Here is a 20500-nt window from a genome sequence, read left to right on the forward strand (position 1 = left end):
TCCAGATGGTTATGTGTCTTTCAAAACTGCGTGAAACTCTGCCTTTTCGTAACTTCTTCCCAATGGCTCAACTTCTTTCTGTTCTCCAGAGTTCTCTAAACTAAGCACACCACGTGATGTCTTTTAGGAACTCCAAACACAACCAGTCGGCTCACTGATGAATCTCCTTCGTGCTTGCGCCACACTCTCAGTTCCTCATCTGTTATCTTAGAGCTTTTTCATAACCTACTTCAAAGTTGTAAGAACAATTCTATAGGGGATTATTCTAACAGTTGTCTAGAATTTAAACACATCCAGAGCCATACTGGACACCTGTTCACTGTTCTTCTGAAAGATAGGAGTTGGGAGGGACTAAACTGAGAGACTGGAGGTTGAGTAATGGGTGACATTAGAATCCAATCTGTGTTCAAAGGGTTATGGTTCTGTGATTTACATTTCATTTGACAGTAGTTCCTTCTTTCCACTGTTTGGAGGAAAGGAGCAAGGTGTAGAGCCTTGTTAAAAGGCCTGTTGGGATGCAAAGTAAAAGCCATTTGCTCTGTCAATATAGAACATCATTTGATTTTTCCCCTCTGTCATGATTCAGGGGTTGGGACAAGCTTCTATAAGTTGACCTTTGTGTGTGTGTGTGGGGGGGGGTGTCAAATATGCATAACATAAAATTTACTATTTTAACTGTTTTTAGATGTACAGGTACCTGGCATTAAGTACATTCACGTTGTTGTGCAACACCACCGTGTCCTTTATGGTTGGTTGTTGCCACCACCATAGGCTTTACTATTAATTGGTTTAAGACAAAACTCATAAAATATTAAAAATGCCCTTGTCGATTTGTGGCTTCATTTTGCTGTTCATAGTGAGCCACTGAGAAATCCACAAGAACTTGCATGGAAGCAAACTGCTCATTTGGAGAAAATCCAACAGCAGTGGATAGCAGAAAATATCAGCACAATCAAAGCCACCCAAAACTACCACCTCCCCTGACCCAAGATCCCATAGTCAAATGATGTAAACTGTTGGACAGTGCTCATAATGATGAATACTCAAATACGGGCATTTTTAGGCATAAGTGAAAAAAATTGGCATGGAAAAATTACATGAAAAGCTTTGATTAAAAGGTTTTATGTGGAACTGATGTTTGAACATTTCACTGGGCAAAACATTTTGTGGAGATTTCATTGTCCACTAGCTTTTGGCTGGGGATTAAATAATCACATATAGAAAGTTCCTGGTGTGGTAGTAGCAATGGGGGATAAAGAATTTCACTGTGTTGAAATGTGCACTTTTGGTCAGATTTTCCAAATGACCTATTCCTTCTCTCCATACTTAAGGAAGCAAAGTTAGAATTATAAGTAGGTTTTTCATATGTAACAAACCTGCACGTTGTACACATGTACCCCAGAACTTAAAGTATATATAAAAAAAGAGTTATAAGTAGGTTTTTCATAGACCGAATAGGAGTTTGACATACCTCCCTGTTTATCATGTTGGACTTTTACTCACTTTTCCTATTAGCTACATATGTATATGTTCTGAACTGGGAAGTCTTTGTTATTGAGGAAAACTGCCATACAGTGTTAGGAGTTAGATTTTCAGTAAAAAACGTTAAGCAAATAGCCAAGAAGGGTGGGTTTGTTACTCTAGACTCTAACATGCCAGCCCTGTCCCCTTATGAGCTGGTGGATAAGGAAAGAGAGAGTTGTTATCTGTACTCTGGAAGAGGTTTGTTCCCTGATGATTGACAAGCTCCTTATCTCTTTAGGCTTCAGTTTCCATAAGTAAAATTAGAGAATTAGATGATTTAATTTAAAAAATTGGGTGATGGGATTAAAATTCTATTGGCTATTTAATGTATTCTAGGTCCTTTGTTTAGGGGATAGAATGTTCTGCCTTTTAGGGGCTCACAAATTAAGAGAAAGATACCATGTATAAGTGGAAATGACACAAGTAGTCACAAGACAGTGACAGACCAGCATGATGAATCAAATATTATGCTAAGGTGAAAATCCCTTGGGAGAGGTGGGGAATGCTTCCCAAAGCAGAAGACATTTAACTGCATTTTAAACCATGGAGAGGATTTCTCCAGGCAGAAAAAAAAGCTGGAGTGTTGTAGGTAGAGGGAGGAGACTGAGTGCAGGCATGAAAATGCAGGACCTGTCAAGGGAATGCTAAAGAGTATCTCCTATGACTAGGCCAGAAGATGCAATAGAGAGAAATGATCTTAAAATATCTAGAGATCAAATTTCAAAAGCCTTGTCTGCAAGAATATGGGCTTTTTCTAACTGAATATTCATAGAACTTCTTACCTCTTCCTTTATATCTCAAGAATTCTGTGATCCTGTAATTCTAACGTGAGGAATTATGATACCTTTATATAGAGATGGTGAATCATTTATAAATGCAACGGCCATGAGTTTGCAACAATTATTTTCTTCTCAGGGAAAGCTTTCTTATTGTCAGTTGCAGAGAAGAGGGTAGTTCACTAACTGTACCTTCCCTTACCCGCTCTTGATAGTAAGCTTGCCTACCGGTACCTGAACTTTTCAGTATCTTTTGGATTATTAAATATTTAAAAGGATCCAAAAGTCTGTACCAAAGGAAATAGAACATCAGCTATCCAGTAAACTGAACATTTATAAGATTGACCAATTTACTCTCCAGGTACTACTCTAACTTGTGTTATCAAAGGATAAGTGCCAGAATGGAGATTTTGGATACAGGGGCAAGGGCTGCCTCTTCAAAGTTTTTAATCTTTCTGGATCTCATATCTGGATCTCTCTCTATATAAAATGTACAAATTATACTTATATATCTAGCAATTGATCTGTGAAGTGTTATTATTTCTGTTTGTCCTGATTAGTGTATTATTGAATAACAATCTTATTTGAGCCATATATTAGATCTTATAAGCATGCAAATATACTACAACTAATCAATTAAACATTCATTGAACAACTCTTATGACTAAGGCCTTTTCCAGATATAGAGAATACAAAAAGAAGATGAAGCAGTCTCGGTATATTTCACGGTGCTCTCAACCTAACTTGCCAGTTACCAATGAAAGCAGGGAAATACAATAGGTTGAGATATGTGAAAATACAGGTATACTATGAGTGCTCTGATGACACTGTCTTGTTCATCTCTTTTCATTTCCAACACTTTAGTTTTTAGTTGGCACTCAATAAAAATCACTGAATAATAAAATACAACACATGAAGTACTTTATGATACTTTAAAATCATCTTTAAAAATTAAAACACACAAAAGCAACAAATTAAATCCCATGAAACTGTGCAACAATTATCTTTGCTCAAAGTTAACACAATTTTGTTTTTGTTTTTGTTTTTGTTTTCTAAAAACATACTTATAAGCACTGGGCCAAAAATAAACTAGATTAGTATATACCTGGCCTATGTTTTTTTTAATGGACTATTGACATGGCAGACTACTTAGATTATTTTTTCCAGATTATGAAGTGTGGATACTAATACTAATGCCACCTTTTCCTACTTAAATTAAGAGTTTTATACAGTAGTCTTTTTAATTAGCTTTTGATACAGAATCTGGAGCCTTCTGTAAATTAAATTATTTTTTATCTTATTTGCATTAAAGTATTGTATTCTGTGGAAAGTTTTAAACAATTAAATATTTTTGTAGCTCCAATTTAGACAAGGCAGTATATCAGTTAGCAGTGTGAAAGCTGCTGTCAGGGCAGGAATGGGTAAAGGGAAATAAACACATAACAAGGAGAACCAGTGGAATCCATCAACGTCCAAATGAAAAAATTAAGATTACGGACTGACCTCATATGTCTACTTTCTTCATTCAAGCAAAATCTTAGGAATGATAGAAAAGATATTCTAAATAAATATAAAGCAGTATTAGAAGAGAATGTCATCAGGACATCAGATATTTCAAATATCTCCTGAAAGATTGAAACAGTTTGGCTTGGATTAAGGGAGACATATAGTCATTAGGAAACATCTGTGACTTGCAGGAGCCATGCCAGAAGGGCCGCTGTACATGCAGGGAAAGGCAATGCAGTGAGCAGAAAGGTACCTAGAACAAGAGCAGGATTTGTTTTTTCTGTTATCCCATTCTGCCAAGCACTGGAAGCCACATATGTGTTGCTAACACAGGAACAGAGAACAGAGGCAGAGCTTACCCAGGCATGTGGGTGACACCCAGGAAATAGTCTCCACTCTCAAAAGATGAGCTCTTGGCTTGTTGCACTGAGTCAAAGGTCCCATCTGTCTCTAACTCAAGGAGAGCTGAGTAAACTGAACTACTTACAACAGATAGGTGAGCAGGGAAACCAAGAAAAGATGAGCTGACACCCAAGAATATTATATTTTGAAGAAAATAATATAAAAATAGTCTCAAACTCTTGTTAACACAAGAAGCAAAAAATTAATAAATAGAATAACGGAAATCTAATGCCCAGAAGAATAAGAGCAGGTATATATTCATGGAAAAAATAAATTAAAAAAATAGGAACAAATTGCTATCCATAGAAAAGAAAAGGTTAGATACAATGGAACTGAAATTATATTTTTGTTAGAATAAAAACTCAGTAGATGAGCTGATAGGTAAATCTGTGACATGGAAGATCAAACCCAGAAATTATCCCAGAACATAATACAATGGCCAAACGAATATAAAAGAATAATAAAATAGTTGTAAGCCATTGATTAATAGGTCTAGATCAAATATTTCTCTAATAGGAATGCATTTTTAAAAATCAGTATAAAGATTGAATTGTAAAAATATATGCCATTATATGCTACCTATCAGTTACACTTTGGATGTGAGGCCAGATATTACTTCTTTGAGGGTAGAGGGTAGATGAGATAAGTGGTGTTCTGGATGATCCTCGCTCAGCATACACCAAAAGCAATTTTCAACACAGGTTTCCGTATTTGGAATTAAAGATAAAGACATGGAGAGTAGTTTATGTGTAGAATCCTTGATTTTAAAAATTGTCATTCTTTATAATTGTTTCATTTCAAAATTATAGCAAAATTTTTAAACAACTTTCTTGTTTTTCTAAAGTTTTCACAGAAACAAAAACGTATTTTGCACTCAGATTTAATTATTTAATATTTAAATATTGATTAAATTATACAATTACAGAATGTTGTACCTACCTGTGTTCAGACAAATATGGCTGACTCTTGTCAGTGGCTGACTGGTGGAAATGGTTGTATGCTGTAAGACAAAGGAAGTGTCTGCTAGCTATGAGCATTCAGCATGCTGTATGCCTCAGTGACATATTTTCCAGATGGTGTGTGGAGTATTAAGTCAGCGATTCTAGTTGATTTGGTTGATATAACCAAGATTTGTTAGGGAGAGGTTAAGAGACCAGTGATTCTAATTGAATTGGTTGATATAACCAAGGTTAGATAGAGGTTGAGACCCCTTTTTCAGCATCAGAAACAAATTTATCAGAGATAAGACACAAACCTTCAGATTGAAGGACCAACCACAAAACTCAGCATGGCATAAGAGGGACCCAAATCTAGATATACATTCACAGAATATTAGAAAATCAAAGAGAAAGAGAAAATCCTATTCATTTAATAGAGGAGAGATGATCTACAGTGGGATGTATGTCAGATTGACTTTAGAGGATTGAATCAGTAATACTGGGTGCCAGAGGATCAGGTAACTTCAGAATTCGGAGGAAGAGTCATTTAAAATCCTGGATTATATGGTCACACAACATACCATTCAAATCTGAGGCCAAAGTAAAATCATTTTCAAAATTATAAGGACTCAGATGTTACCACACAGAATCTCCAAAAAGGTATGCAATGAAAAATCTTCCTCAAATACCTATTCCCCGTTTAGTACTTAGTTTTCCATCCTAGAGGTAACCAGGGTTATCTGCTTATAGTGTCTGATCTGGAGGTAGTTTATGCATAGACAAATATATATACATGTATACACTTACAGCTTTTTAAAAACCCATACTGTTTACACACACACACACACACACACACACGTGGTATTATCACACTTGAGTGTGTAAAGAGAGTCCCCCTTTTTTTTAGCCCCCATATCTAATTGCAAGGATCTTTTGCAATCTACCTAATGAGTTTGGTGTTCCTGGATATTTGATTGAATACAATATTTTCCTATTAAGAACAAGGCTAAATATATAGGATTCTGTAGAAAAGCTGTTTTGCCTCTAATGTATATCTGTGTTAAAGGGCATGTATATTGGTAATTTGGAGAGAGATTGCTTAGTTGTACCCCATAGAGATGGTGCTACTTTAGTCTCAGACCAGGAGAGTAGGAGAGTTTCTCTTTCCCACGTCCTGTTACCAGTATGGACGTTATTATTAAAATTTTTGACCTTTGTGAAATCTAATAGGTAAAAGATGTTATTATTATTATTATTTTTGAGACGGAGTCTCACTCTTTTGCCAGGCTGGAGTGCATGGCACGATCTCGGCTCACTGCAGCCTCTGCCTCCCAGGTTCAAGCAATTCTCCTGCCTCAGCCTCCTGAGTAGCTGGGACTACAGGCACGCACCACCACGCCCAGCTAATTTTTGTATTTTTAGTAGAGACGGGGTTTCACCATGTTGGCCAGGATTGTCTTGATCTCTTGACCTCATGATCCGCCTACCTTGGACTCTCAAAGTGCTGGGATTACAGGCATGAGCCACCGTGCCTGGCCAAAGATTGATGTTATCTTAATATGGTTTTAATTTACATTTTTTGTTGTTATGGTGAGGTTGAGTGTCTTTATATTTTTTATTCTTATTTCCTTTCCTGTAGACTTTCCATTCATATCTTTTACTTATTATTATTTTTTTTTTAGTGATGGATTCTTGCTCTGTCGCCCAGGCCAGAGTGCAGTGGGGCAATCTTGGCTCACTGCAACCTCCATCTCCCGGGTTCAAGCCATTCTCCTGCCTCAGCCTCCCAAGTAGCTGGAATTACAGGTGCCGGCCACCACGCCCAGCTAATTTTTGTATTTTTAGTAGAGATGGGGTTTTGCCATGTTGGCCAGGCTGGTCCCAAACTCCTGACCTCAGGTGATCTGCCCACCTCAGATTCCTAAAGTGCTGGGATTACAGGTGTGAGTCACCATGCCAGGCTATCTTTTGCTTATTTTTCTATTATATATTTTTATTTCTAATTCCAAAGTTCTTTATATACTAGTATTTTAAAAAGACAAATGTTAATTACAAAATAATATATTCTAAGTATAGGACATTTAGACCATCCAGAGATAAACAACTAACTTTTTAGTATTTATGCTGAAAAGGACATAAACATACAAAATAAACCTCAATTTTCAGAAGATTTGTTGAAAATTTGTTGAAAGCTAGAAAAAGCAAATTTTCTCAAACATCTTTTTTGGTTTATAAGATCGGCACAAATTGTGCAGATTGAGACTATCCAGTGGACATAATTGGGGAACATTTAATCTTACACATTGTAGGACAGTAAATTTGTAGAGTCAATATATACTTTTGTGTAGTATCTATTAAAACATAAAATATGCTTACGTTTCTTTTCAGCAATTCTGCTTATAGTTGTCAATTTTAGAGAAATATCTATATATGTGCAAAAGGTTTATGTATAAACCTATTCATTGCAGAACTTAGAACTCTCTAGATATTCAGCAGTAATGGACTAGTTATATCTATATATTATACTGAAGGCCAGGAGAATGAAAAGATAAAAGAAACAGTTCTTTGCTTCAAGGTGTTTACAGTTTTGGAGGAACAATTTTCTTTGTCTCAACTTTTTATCCTTTTAGAGTTCATCACAGTTATTTAATTTAGTAAGTATTCAACCTCTCCTTATTAATGAAATAACTGGTTTTTAAGTGTACCTACCTTTATGGCATTCTGTGGATTTCCAGTTTAGCATTAGCGTGGCATGGATAATATAGTTACATGTGAGAGAAGTTTCTGGATTATGAGAGGAGCAATATGTAGATACATTAGTCTTCATTAAAGGAAGCTACATAGTGAATAAACAGAATTGTGATGCTGATCGAATAAGCTACATCGTACATTAAAAAAAAACTATTTAATCATATATTAACCTATGTCTGCATTCTCAGAGAATTGAGACATGGACCAATTTTGGGAGAAGAAATTTTCTTTATTTAATAAGGAATAAATAATTGTATGTATTTATTTGAAGTTTGTTAACTGAATCATAAATATAGTATTCTTTTAAATAACAAAATTCTTTATAGGAGCCTGCAAATATGTTTATGCAACACTAAAACAGAGCACATTTTTATTGAGCTCATGCACAATTGAATGTTTCCACGTATTTGCAATTACATTTTTACCCCAGAGGGTTTTATGTCTTTGTATCTGCAAAATGAAGAAGAATCAGAGGAGTTCCAGGTTCCTGGTAGGTGGGATATGTTTTGGAGCAGTGGGAGAACCAGTAGTCCCCCTTGAATTATGATTTGGACGTTTCCTGAAAGGAAGTTTTAAGATTCCCTTAGCAAAGTGAGAACCATAATTTGATGCAGAGTGCATTTAGGGTGCAGCTATAGTGAGCACATCCATCTCATCATTATTCTGATGCCAAGCCCTAGACTGAGAGAAGTGAGAAAATGGGAGCTTAGCCATTCCAGTGCTACCCAGATATTTTTATAGAATTATTACATGGCGGTGTTGGGAAGTACCTTAGGGATTAGACAGTTTACTGCCTGCCTTTTCCAGAGAGAGAAACTTGACTTCATCTCATAATTAATGTGCATATATCTGCAATAAATTATTAACTCTTTAGACTCTAACTCAGATGATCAGGGAATGGTGCTGGTGAGCCCAGGCCAGTTTGGGCATTACCAAATGCTTCTGCTTTTCTATTGTTTTCCATTTAAAATAAATGAAATCTAAACTTTTTTTTTTTTCATTTTTTTTTCCTCGAGCACATTCAAGGGATAAACATAAGCATATTTTGCCCTCAACTCTTTGTAGTCTACTAGCCTCAGCCTCGCTTTACTTAAAATAAGACCACTTCTGCAGTGAGGCTACATCATCAGCCATTTGACCACGCTCCTTGATGTCCTGTTTCTTCAAGTGTGGTGTGTAGATACCAGGATCAAAATCAGGCGGTGGGATGTATGGGGGCGGGGGTTGGGGGGTGGTTTGGTGAGGTAGAGGTAGTTGGTAGAGGTAGTCTCTATTAAAAATAAGGCTTCCAGATTGAATGACAAACCTAAAATATGAATTTAAAAAGAATCTAAGATAAAAATAAGCCCGGGGTGGTGGCACATACCTGCAGCCCCAGCTACTCAGGAGGTCAAGGTGGGAGGATCACCTGAAGCCAGGAGTTAGAGGCTGCAGTGAGCTGTGATTGCACCACTGCACTACAGCCTGGGTGACAGAGTGAGACCCTGTCTCAAAAGAATGAAAGAAAGATAGAGAAAGAGAGGGATACGGAGGGAAGGAGGTAGGGAGGAAAAGAAAGGAAGGAAAGAAAGAAAAGGAAGGAAGGAAGGAAGGAAGGAAGGAAGGAAGGAAGGAAGGAAGGAAGGAAGGAAGGGGAAGGGAAGGAAGGAAGGAAGGAAGGAAGGAAGGCAGGCAGGCAGGCAGGCAGGCAGGCAGGCAGGCAAGACTCTGTCTCTAAATAAATGAATAAATAAACAAAAAGAATACAAGGTACTTTTTTAAAAAAAACTTTTAACTTCAGGAGTACATGTGCAGGTTTGTTAAGTAGGTGAACTTGTGTGATGGGGATTTGTTTTACAAATTATTTCATCAGCCAGATATTAAACCTAGTACCCATTAGTTATTTTTCCTGATCCTTTCCCTCCTCCCACCCTCCACCCTCTAGTAGGCCCGAGAGTCTGTAGTTCCTCTCTATGTGTCCATGTGTTCTCATCATTTAGCTCCCACTTATAAGTGAGAACATGTGGCTTTTGATTTTCTGTTCCTATGTTACTTTGCTAAGGATCATGGCCTCCAGCCCCATCCAGGTTGCTGCAAAGGACATGATATCATCGTCTTTTAGGGCTGCACAGTATTCTATAGTGTATATGTACCACATGTTCTTTATTCAGTCTACCATTGATGGGCAGTTAGGTTGATTCCATGCATTTGCTATTATGAATAGTGCTGCAATGAACACACACACGTGTGTGTCTTTATAATAGAACAATTTATATTCCTTTGGGTATATACCCAGTAATGGGATTGGTGGGTCAAGTTGGGTATTTCTGTTTTCAGGTATTTGAGGAATCACTACACTATCTTCCACAATGGTTGAACTAACTTAAACTGCCATCAGCAGTGTATAAGCATTCGTTTTTCTCCGCAACCTTGCTAGGATCTATTTTTTGACTTTTTAATAATAGCCATTCTGGCTGGTGTGAGATGGTATCTCATTATGCAAGCTAAAATTTGAGGGCAGCCACTCCAGTGGCTCTGAAAACAGCAGAGCTCAAGATTCTTTCCTACTGGATTTGCATCCACTAAACTTCATACCCTAAGGATCTTGCATGAATTTTAATCCTTATATACTCTTTTTGGAAAGTTCCAGTAATAGTAAAATTAGATACGTCCTGTCCTTACTTAATAATATCCTCCCAGAAACCTACTCAGATGCTAGTGAGCTAGAAAGGATTCTAGCTATGTGAACTAGTTGGAATGTAACACAATGGAACATTAATGCCAGCATGAGTGTTTTCCTACACTTCAAATAAAAAGAAAGCAAAAGTTGAAATCTGCTTCCTATTCTAGAATCTGGAAATATTAAATAGAAGTAAGTAATTTCAGTCATCAGCAATTTTATCAGTAACATTGTAGCAGGAGAGTTACTCCAGCTGTTTCACAATATTATAGTTATATATTTATATTATTATATTTCTTAAATACAATTTTATATTTATATATTATCTATTTATATATTATATTATTATATTTATTATAATAAAATTTATCAGAAATACAGGAAGAAATATACCTTCAGACTGAAAGGGACCAACCATACTACCAAGTTCAGATGCAGATAAAGGAAGACCGAGGCACGTTGTAGTGGGGTATTAGAAAAGCAGTGGTGAAGAGAAAATTGTAAACTCTTTGTGAGAGTTTATCTGTCCTGGAATAGCAGTGTAGTATGTTCAGGTTAAAAGGACCTTGAAAATGCATAAGAATTGAATGGTAAACTCAGATGACAAAAAAATAAAAATAAAAATAAAAAAGCAGGTCTTTTCTACTCATTCACATCAGGTATTTGGATGTCAAATGTCCTGTAAAACTCATTACAATTAACAGTAAAAAAATGATTAACCTGCTAAGAGCAGTGGACAGGCAGGTGATTATATCAGCTAATCAGATTAATGCATTTGGTCTTTCTCCATTATAATTTGGATTTGAATGTATGTATTAGCAACTAAAATGTGATAGGTACATTTCCATTATAAGATTATTATGTTACCAACAAATATGTTAGTCTGCCCAATTTATAGATAGGCAATTAAGTTACTGACAGAGAAATTGTATATAATTAACGTATCTAGGGTGTTTGTGTTGTCTGACTCTGGTTATATTCTTACAGATGAAATAAATAGAACTTTAAAATTTTATTACAAGATAGAAAGTTTGAGTAATTCATCATGGAAATAATATTTGTATATGAATATAATTGACACATTTAAAGGTTGAGTAACTCATTGTGGAAATAGCTGCCTGTTTATAAATTTAATTATTTAGTGCCCCATTTTGTTTGCTAACATGGATAATTTCTCTGTAGATCTCCACTTAAAATTTGTCAGTTCAAAATCGGTGGTTCTATTTAGTAATATTTTAATATATATTGAATTGATATTTTAAGATGAAAGTTCCTATGTAGAAATTTTTCCAAGTGCACCCTAATTATCTTTCATTAGTAAGATACGTTCATGGATATGTCAGGCTGATTTTTTCAGGATAAATCAGTATTTAAAATGTAACAAATTAAAAAGGATATTGCGAATGCCCTTTTTTCCAACATCTTTTTTGGGGTATGATTTACATACCCTAAAATTCACCCAGTTTAAGCGTAAAATTCAGTGTTTTTTAGTTCATTTACAGAACTGTGCAACTATCACAACTTAGTTTTAGAACAGTTCCGTCAACTAGAAGCGTCCCTTATCCCCATCTGCAGTCACTGTGTTCCTATCTACAGTCCCAGGCAACCATTCATCTACTCTGTGTCTCTATAGATTTGCCTTTCATATAAATGTAATCTTATAAAATTTGGTCATTTGTGTCTGTCCTCATTCACTTAGCATGATGTTTTTGAGGTTCATCCATGTGGTAGCATGTGTCAGTAGTTCATTCTTTTTTTCTTCATGGATTATTTCCACTGTCCTGAAATACCACATTTTGTTTATTCATTCATCAGTTGCTGGGTATTTGGATTGTTTCCATTTTTTGGCTGTTATGAATAATGCTACTATAGATATTTGTGTACAAATCTTTGTGTAGATGAGTATTTTCACTCCTCTTAGGTAGATACCTAGGACTGCAATTACTATGTTATACGGTAAATTTGTTTAGTATTTTAAGATACTGTCAAACTTTTTTTCAAATTACTATATCATTTTATATTCCCCCCAGTAATGTATGAGGATTCCAGTTTCTCAACATCCTCAACAATACTTGTTTACATACCACAAAAATCTCCCAATTTAAGTGTACAATGCAATGGTTTCTAGTACATTTACAGAATTGTGCAACCATCACCACAACTTAGTTTTGGAACATTTCTGTCAACTCAGAAGGTCCCTTATACCCATCCGGAGTCACTCTGTTCTTATCTCCAGCCCCAGGCAACCATTAATCTACTTTGTGCCTCTATTGTCTCTTTTGGATTACTTTTGTGGATGTGCAGTGGTATCTCATGTGGTTTTAATTCTGTTTTCCTAGGGACTAATTATATTGAGCATCGGTTCATGCGCCAGTTTATAGCCATTGTAATATCTGTCATCTTTGGTGAAATGTCTACTCAAAACTTTTGCCAACTTTTTAATTAGTTTTTTTCTACTATTTAAAGAGTTCTTTATATACTATGGATATAAATATTTTATCAGACAAGTGATTTACTAATGTTTTCTTCCAGTCTCTTGCTATCTGTTCAGTTTCTTAATGGTATCTTTTAAGGCCAATTTTTGAGACTTTTGATAAAAATCTAGTTTATCTTTTTTTTTTTTAATAGAACATGTTTTTGATGTTGTATCTAAGAACTCAGTGTCTAACCCAAAGTCACAAGGACTTCCTCCTATGTTTTCTTCCATAATTTCCATAATTTAAAGTTTTACATTCAATCCTATGATTCATTAGCTTTTGTGTATGGTGTAAGAGACTGTAATTTTTTCTCTTTGCATGTACTTTTCCAGTGGTAGCTCAGCACCATTTGTTGAAAATACCGTACTTTCCTCATGAAATGCCATAGCATTTTTGTTAAAAGTAAATTAACCGCAAATGTGCGAATTTATTTTTGAACTATTTATACTGTTGTTTTGATCTCTATTTATCCTCGTGTCAATACCATACTGTATTGATTTATTAGCTTATAATATTTTTTGAATTTGGGAAATTTAAGTCCTTTAATTTTGATTTTCTCTTTTCAAAATTGTTGTGGCCTGCCAGGCACAGTGGTTCGTGCCTGTAATCCCAGCACTTTGGGAGGCCGAGGCGGGAAGATCACTTGGGGTCAGGAGTTTGAGACCAGCCTGGCCTACGTGGCGAAACCCCGTCTCTACTAAAAATACAAAAATTAGCAGAGCAGGGTGATGGGCATCTGTAATCCTAGCTACTCAGGAGGCTCAGGCATGAGAACTGCTTGAAGCTGGGAGGCAGAGGTTGCAGTGAGCTAAGATTGTACCACTGTACTCCAGCCTGGGAGAGATAGGAGACCATCTCAAAATAAAAATAAATTGCTTTGGCCATTCTGGCCTTTTTATATTTCTATATACATTTTAGGATCAGATTGTCAGTATCTTCAAAGAAACTTCCTGGACTTTGATAGGAGGGTTTATGCTTAATCTGAAATTCAGTTTTCTGAAATTCCATTTTGGAAGAGGTTTTATCTTAAACAATGCAAAACCGTTTTTTTTTTTTTCTCTGTGAAAATGATTATTACTAGAGGAATTGTTAGGGTGTGTTTTTCAATACGCTGTTTATTTGTTTGCTTGATTTGAACCCTGACCCTAACAACTTTGGTCTTTTTCATAGCAGTAGGCCTGAAATACAATAGTGGAGTCTTGATTAAAAAGGAACAAAATAAGTTACTGGTAGTCCCTATTACAGTATTTAAAATGAACAATTTCAAACCATTAACAAGATTTAAATTCCATAAAGGATTTATGAGAACAAGTAATCCAAGCTACTCATTTGGAGGCATACAGATAAGGAATACAAAATAGGAAATCACACAGATAGTGTTTTTGCAGGATTAGGACATGAAGCCAGGATTCAGACTCCAGATTCCACTCTTATTTCAGTCCTACTGCTATGAGAAAGACCAAAGTTGTTAGGGTCAGTGTTCAAATCAAGCAAACAAATACAGACAAATGAACAAAACCCAAACTAATCTCTTCAGGAAGTGGATTTCACTCACAAACATTTAAAGTTATTCTCTAAATGTAAGCTTGTATAAAATCATTGTATGTGTTTAGTTAATCAGAACCAAGGATATCAGTACAGTACTTTTTATTAAAAACCAAACCAATATGCCCTGTCTGGTAATGTAAGTTTTAAGAGTTGTCTCCAGACCACAGGAATTATGATTGAGTAAATGTTAGGGAAATAGAGACCCTTAGATAGTTAATCCATTAGTATTAATTTATGAATGAGATAAACCTAGTAAAGGATAGAAATGCTGTATTTAGTTAATTCCAATGAAAAATTTTCTCATTTTAGTAGCTCTTACATAGAAGTGTGTTATGACACTAATGACATCCTGGAGTTATGAAATTTGATATGAAAGCAAATGTGGAATCACTATCATTTTTGGAAGTGAACATTTATAAAGTTCTAGTTGAAACTGTTGCCCTGGAAAAACTTGGCTCAGGAAGTAAAAGGGAATGCTATCTGAATGGTTATATTTAAGTCTTTGCTTTAGAATAATAATATATAGAGATATACACAGGAAATCTTTATAATCTTTATGCTTGAATTTCTTCTATTTAAGTTGACTGTAGGTGAAAATTAAATCAAAATTTTGTTCCTGTATGTCTTACACTCAGTTTGAGCTTTAAGGGATAAAATGATGACTAGGAATTCTATCAGGAGAGATGTTTTTGAATGGTCAGAGGAAAACAGCCAAGTATCATTTGAAAGTCAGATCAAAATCTTAGCTGATAAAACAGTAAATTAAAGAAATAGATTTCATTACTAATTTAATGTCCATGATGGTTTATTTTGCATTTTTAATTTCTGTAGTTCCTTCTTTCGTCAGGCCCCAAGAGATTACACAGTTTGTGTGAATTGACACAACCTTCCTATGAGGGAAGCAGAATCATAAAGGAGGTTAGTGGGTGGAAAGATGAAAGAGGAAAAATAAAGCCACTGATGTGTATTTAGAGTGTGTTTTAAGTTTAAGAATATGGAAACCCCTATTTTCATTTGAAACGCTTTGGAGTAACATACTAAAGCATCCTTGGGGACACCCTAACACTGCACATTAATATGGTTTAAAAGGTCTCCAAAGCATTTGCCTATAGTTAGCTCTGTTGTAGTATTTTAGTAAGTCTTCTAATAACTTGGCTGCTCTTGCCTTTGGCTGTGAAGTCTTCACAAGTGCACAGTGTCCAATTTTTGGGTCCTTGGTTACATGGTCTTACATGTTCACGTTCTGAACCTATTAATAACTCAGCATAGGCTTGTAAGAAAATACATCAGACTCTATATTGGAACTGCATAATCAACTGTCTACTTAATCCTTCTCTCATTTCTTTCCATTACCTCTTACTGTAGAAGATACACATTCAGCCATGTGTTCAGTGCCTGTTTCCCCTTCTATTCTCATTATTCTTAAATTGATTTCCATAAATTAGCCTTAGAGAGTTAAAAAAATTCAATATAAGTGAAAGAGAAAGCGGAGAACCATCACAATAATATAAATGGTTATAACCATGATGATAACATAGGTTTTTAAAGTATATTATAAACTGTATTTACAAATTCTTTTGGCTGTAGTAAGGTTACACACTTTGTAGAAAACAGCTGACCTGCTTGAACGAATGCTTATGTGTAAATCTAGTTTTTAGAAATGAAATTATATTTTAAGGGCTCTATAGGGTGTTGCTATGTAAGGGAAAGCAATTGTGATTTTTTTGTCATTAATAAAATAATAACCTAGAATTTAGTATCAGTTTCTTAGCACAAATCTGGTTTGCACATGCTTATTTTATCGTTTAATAATAATGTGGGATACTCTTAGACATTTTGAAGGTGCTAGTAAAATTTAAAACATATATTAAATAATTAGAACAGCTTTCTGTGCTATGTCAGTGGTGGATTTTAAATAACAAGGAACATATCTGCAAGGAATGGGAAAAGTACCAGATTCTCCTTTTAATCATACCTACAAGGACAGGTAGAAATTGGCACTCCTACCTTTTTTTGTTTGTTTCTTTTTAGAAACAGGGTCTTGCTCTGTCATCCAGTCTGGAGTGCAGTGGTGTGATCATAGCTCACTGCCACCTCGAACTCCCATGCTCAAGCAATCCTCCCACTTCAGCCTCCCCAGTTGCCAGACTACAGGTGTGTGCCACAGCTAATTTTTACATTTTTTTTTTGTACAGATGAGGGGTCTCTCTGTGTTACCCAGGTTGGTATTGAGCTGCTGAGCTCAAGTGATCCTCCTTCTCATCTCCCAAAGTACTAGGATTATAGGCATGAACCACTGCACCTGGCCACCTCTACCTTTAGTAAAAATCAAATCACAAGAGGAAAATCAATGAATGGAGGTGCTGTAGTTTTCATTTGCATTGATTTTTAAAAACAAAGACTTGAGGACCAAAATATAATAGCCACTGTTTATTGAACACTGCTATATGCCATACACATATTGCCATAAGGTATGGTGAATTTTTCACAGAAACCCACTATATATATACTGTATAAATAGTGTGTATACAGTACGTGTAGTCACTCAATTTTATAGATAAGGATGCTGAAGCTGAGGGAGATTAAATAAGTCACCCTAGCAGGGCAGCTGATGAGGCCTAGAGGTGAAATTTAAAACCATATGTGTGTGTGGTGTGTATGTTTGTGTATGTGATGAAGATACTTTGTTGCTTCAGTATTATTTATCAGACATATATAACACATTCACATCATTTCAATCCTTTGATCCAAGATATGGGACAGAAATTGATGTGGAATAAGTATAGGAGTAGAAATAGTAGAATTTAACACAGAAATTTGCTGATGTGTAATGTAATCTATCTTCTCTTTCTCTATTTCCTTTCTGATGTTAGTATATTTAAAATTTTTAAGTAAGAAATTATCACGTTAGGGAGATTTCCTGTAAAATAATCCTGGCACAGTCCAATATCATCAGTACTTCTAGAAGCAGGGAACTCACTAAGGCAAGAAAATAAATGAAAGGTATTCAGATTGTAAAGGAAGAAGCAAAGCTGTTTTTTATTCACAGAAAACATGATGGTCTATAGAGACAATCCTGCTAAAACTAACGTGAGGTTTAGCAAGATGGCGGGATACAAGTTTCATGTACAAATACGAGTTTATTATAACTTCTTTTATAGTACTAATGAATGATTATAAATTAAAATTTTATAAGCACATTTACAATACTATAAAAACATGAGATACTTAAACATAAATTTAACAAAATATGTCCTGTACCTGTATACCAACAACTGTAAAATATTGCTTGAATATTATAAAATATTGATAGAAATTAAGGAATATCTACATAAATGGAGATACATACAAAGCTCATGAATTAGAAAACTCAATTTTAAGATGTCAATTATTTCCGAATTGATTTATAGATTTGGCACTCTCATTTTTTAAAAAAACAAGCTTTTTGGGTAGAAATTGACAAACATGTTTATAGTTAACGGAATTCCAGAGAACTTAGAAAAGCCAAAACAATTCCGACAAGAACAAAGTTGGAGAACTTACATGATCTTATTAAAGTGATAATGTTAAAGCTTTAAAATCCAGATAATCTGATATTGGAACAAAGAGGCATATGGAACATAAGACAGAATCCAGAAATAGTTCTGCTTAAATATGGCTAGTTGATTTTCAAGAAAGTTACCAATGAAATTCAGTGGAGAAATTCTAGCCCTTGACATATGGTGCTGGAAGAATTTAACATCAATATAGGAAGAATTTGACATCAATATAGGAAGAATTTGACATCAATATAGGAAGAATGAATCTTGACAGCTACCTCACAACAGCCACAAACCTTAATTAGAATAAACTATAAATCATTAGAAGAAAATCTTCACTACTTTGACATAAGCCAAAAATATTTTAGGTAGGATACAAAGCTACAACCTTAAAAGAAAAATAAATTACATAATTTGGACATCTTAAGTATTAAAATCATCTCTTTTTCAAATGACACTGATATAAAAACATAATACAAAAAGTGGGAGAAAATATTTGCAAAAGATATATCTGATAAAGCATTTGTTACCAGAATATGTAAAGAACTCTCTTCATTCATAAGAAGGAAGACAACATGAAAAATAGGGAAAATGTTTGAGCAGTCTGTTCACTAAAGAAGATACCAGATGGAAAAAATGTTCATGAAAAAGATGGATAATATTATTAGTCATTAAGAAAGAAATAAAGGTGATTATCAGTATAAAAGTTCTCAAAGATTCATAGCAGATTTATTCATAACAGCCTCAAACTGGAAAATAAACAATAATGTGTTATTGTCATACAATAGAGTACTACTCAGCAAAAATACTCATATATTCCGCAAAATGGATGAATGATGGAAGCTAAACACCAACAAAATTACATAATATTTGATTCTATTTGTATGAGATTCTAAGAAGGAAGGACAAAACTGTGGATCAGTGATTGACAAAAACCAAGTAATGAGGAAAAAGAATTCATTATAAAAGTGCACCAGGAACTCTTGGGGTGATAAAAATATTTTATATAATAATTGTAGTGGTTGTTACATGACTATATGTTTGCCAAAACAAACGAAAAGCAACATGCAGCCTTTTACCCCTGTATTAGTCTGTTCTCACACTGCTATAAAGATACTACCTGAGACTAGGTAATTTATAAACAAGAGGTTTAATTGACTTATGGTTCTGCATGGCTGGGGAGGCCTCAGGAAACTTACAATCATGGCAGAAGGTGAAGGGGGAGCAGGCACCTTCTTCACAAGGTGGCAGGAGAGAGAGACAGAGAGTGCGAAAGTGCAAGTGCAGGGAAAACTGCCACTTTTAAATTACCATATCTTGTGAGAACGCCTTCACTATCACTAGAACAGCATGGGGGAAACCACCCCCCATGATCTAATCACCTCCTGCCAGGTCCATCCCTTGACACCTGGGGATTGCAATTTGAGATGAGATTTGGGTGGGGACACAGAGCCACACCATAGCAACCCTTGATTACCTAACCACCCTCTGATTAACACTCTTGCTCCTAGGATAAACGCAAGTGTCCTTAACAGTTTCCTATCTTTTTGAACCTGGAGGTACAGGTATAGTCTGATAATAGTTATATTAAACCTGTTACATTTCTTAACAATGCATTTTAGTGGTGTGATCTCAGGTGATCTTTGCCTGTTTAGCCCACATTTCATCTAGTCTGACAGTTCTTTTAAATCAAAACATTAATGGATTATTTTGTAAAATAGTAAAACAACACTGAAGTAAGTATAGAAAGAGAGAATCCCCAGTCCCCAAACCCTCCCCAAAGGTGACTTCAGATAGCAGCTTGATGTGTTTTCATGGAGGTCTTTATACACACTACGTATCAATAGAGTGCGGGTATTACTTGAAGGCCTTTTTGCCCTAAGATCTCCAGGAAATTCCTTGAAGCCCACGAGTGTCTAAGGCCTTGACTCAAGATTTCTGTCCAAGCTTGGGGTAAGGAGTTAAAAAGCGTGGACATCCTTTCTGAGCTCCTTCCTTCACTCTGCACTTGCATGTGTTGCCTTTGCTTCCTCTCCATCAGCTAGCATAGAACATTTAAGCACTTCACAACTTTCCCAGAAAATAGTTTCTGACTAGTCATTTTTAGGAATTACAGGAAATTTTGATGAAGAACTAGGGTATTTGAAAATACAATATATTGGAAGACCTCAGCCTTCTAGTACTTCATTTTCTCCCATGCTTTCTCCCCATCCATCTGTGCTCTCCCCCTTTTCTTTCAGTGTTGTTTCCAGATATTCTGAATTCTTCACCCTCTATCATGCATAATTATTCACCTCTTCACTTCTCTCACCCAACAAACTTTCCATATCAAATCCGTCAAGGTATATAGAAGAAAAAAGGGCCTTCCAGTCAATGAAAT

General features: G+C 35.4%; 1 protein-coding gene across 1 annotated transcript in view; it reads left to right on the forward strand.

The window, feature by feature from the left end:
* Positions 1-20500, forward strand: part of ADAMTS19 (ADAM metallopeptidase with thrombospondin type 1 motif 19) — a 278081-nt gene that overhangs the window by 1685 nt on the left and 255896 nt on the right. The window lies entirely within an intron of this gene.

The sequence above is a fragment of the Symphalangus syndactylus genome, chromosome 11, assembly GCF_028878055.3.
Source record: "Symphalangus syndactylus isolate Jambi chromosome 11, NHGRI_mSymSyn1-v2.1_pri, whole genome shotgun sequence".
Classification (NCBI taxonomy): Eukaryota; Metazoa; Chordata; class Mammalia; order Primates; family Hylobatidae; genus Symphalangus; species Symphalangus syndactylus.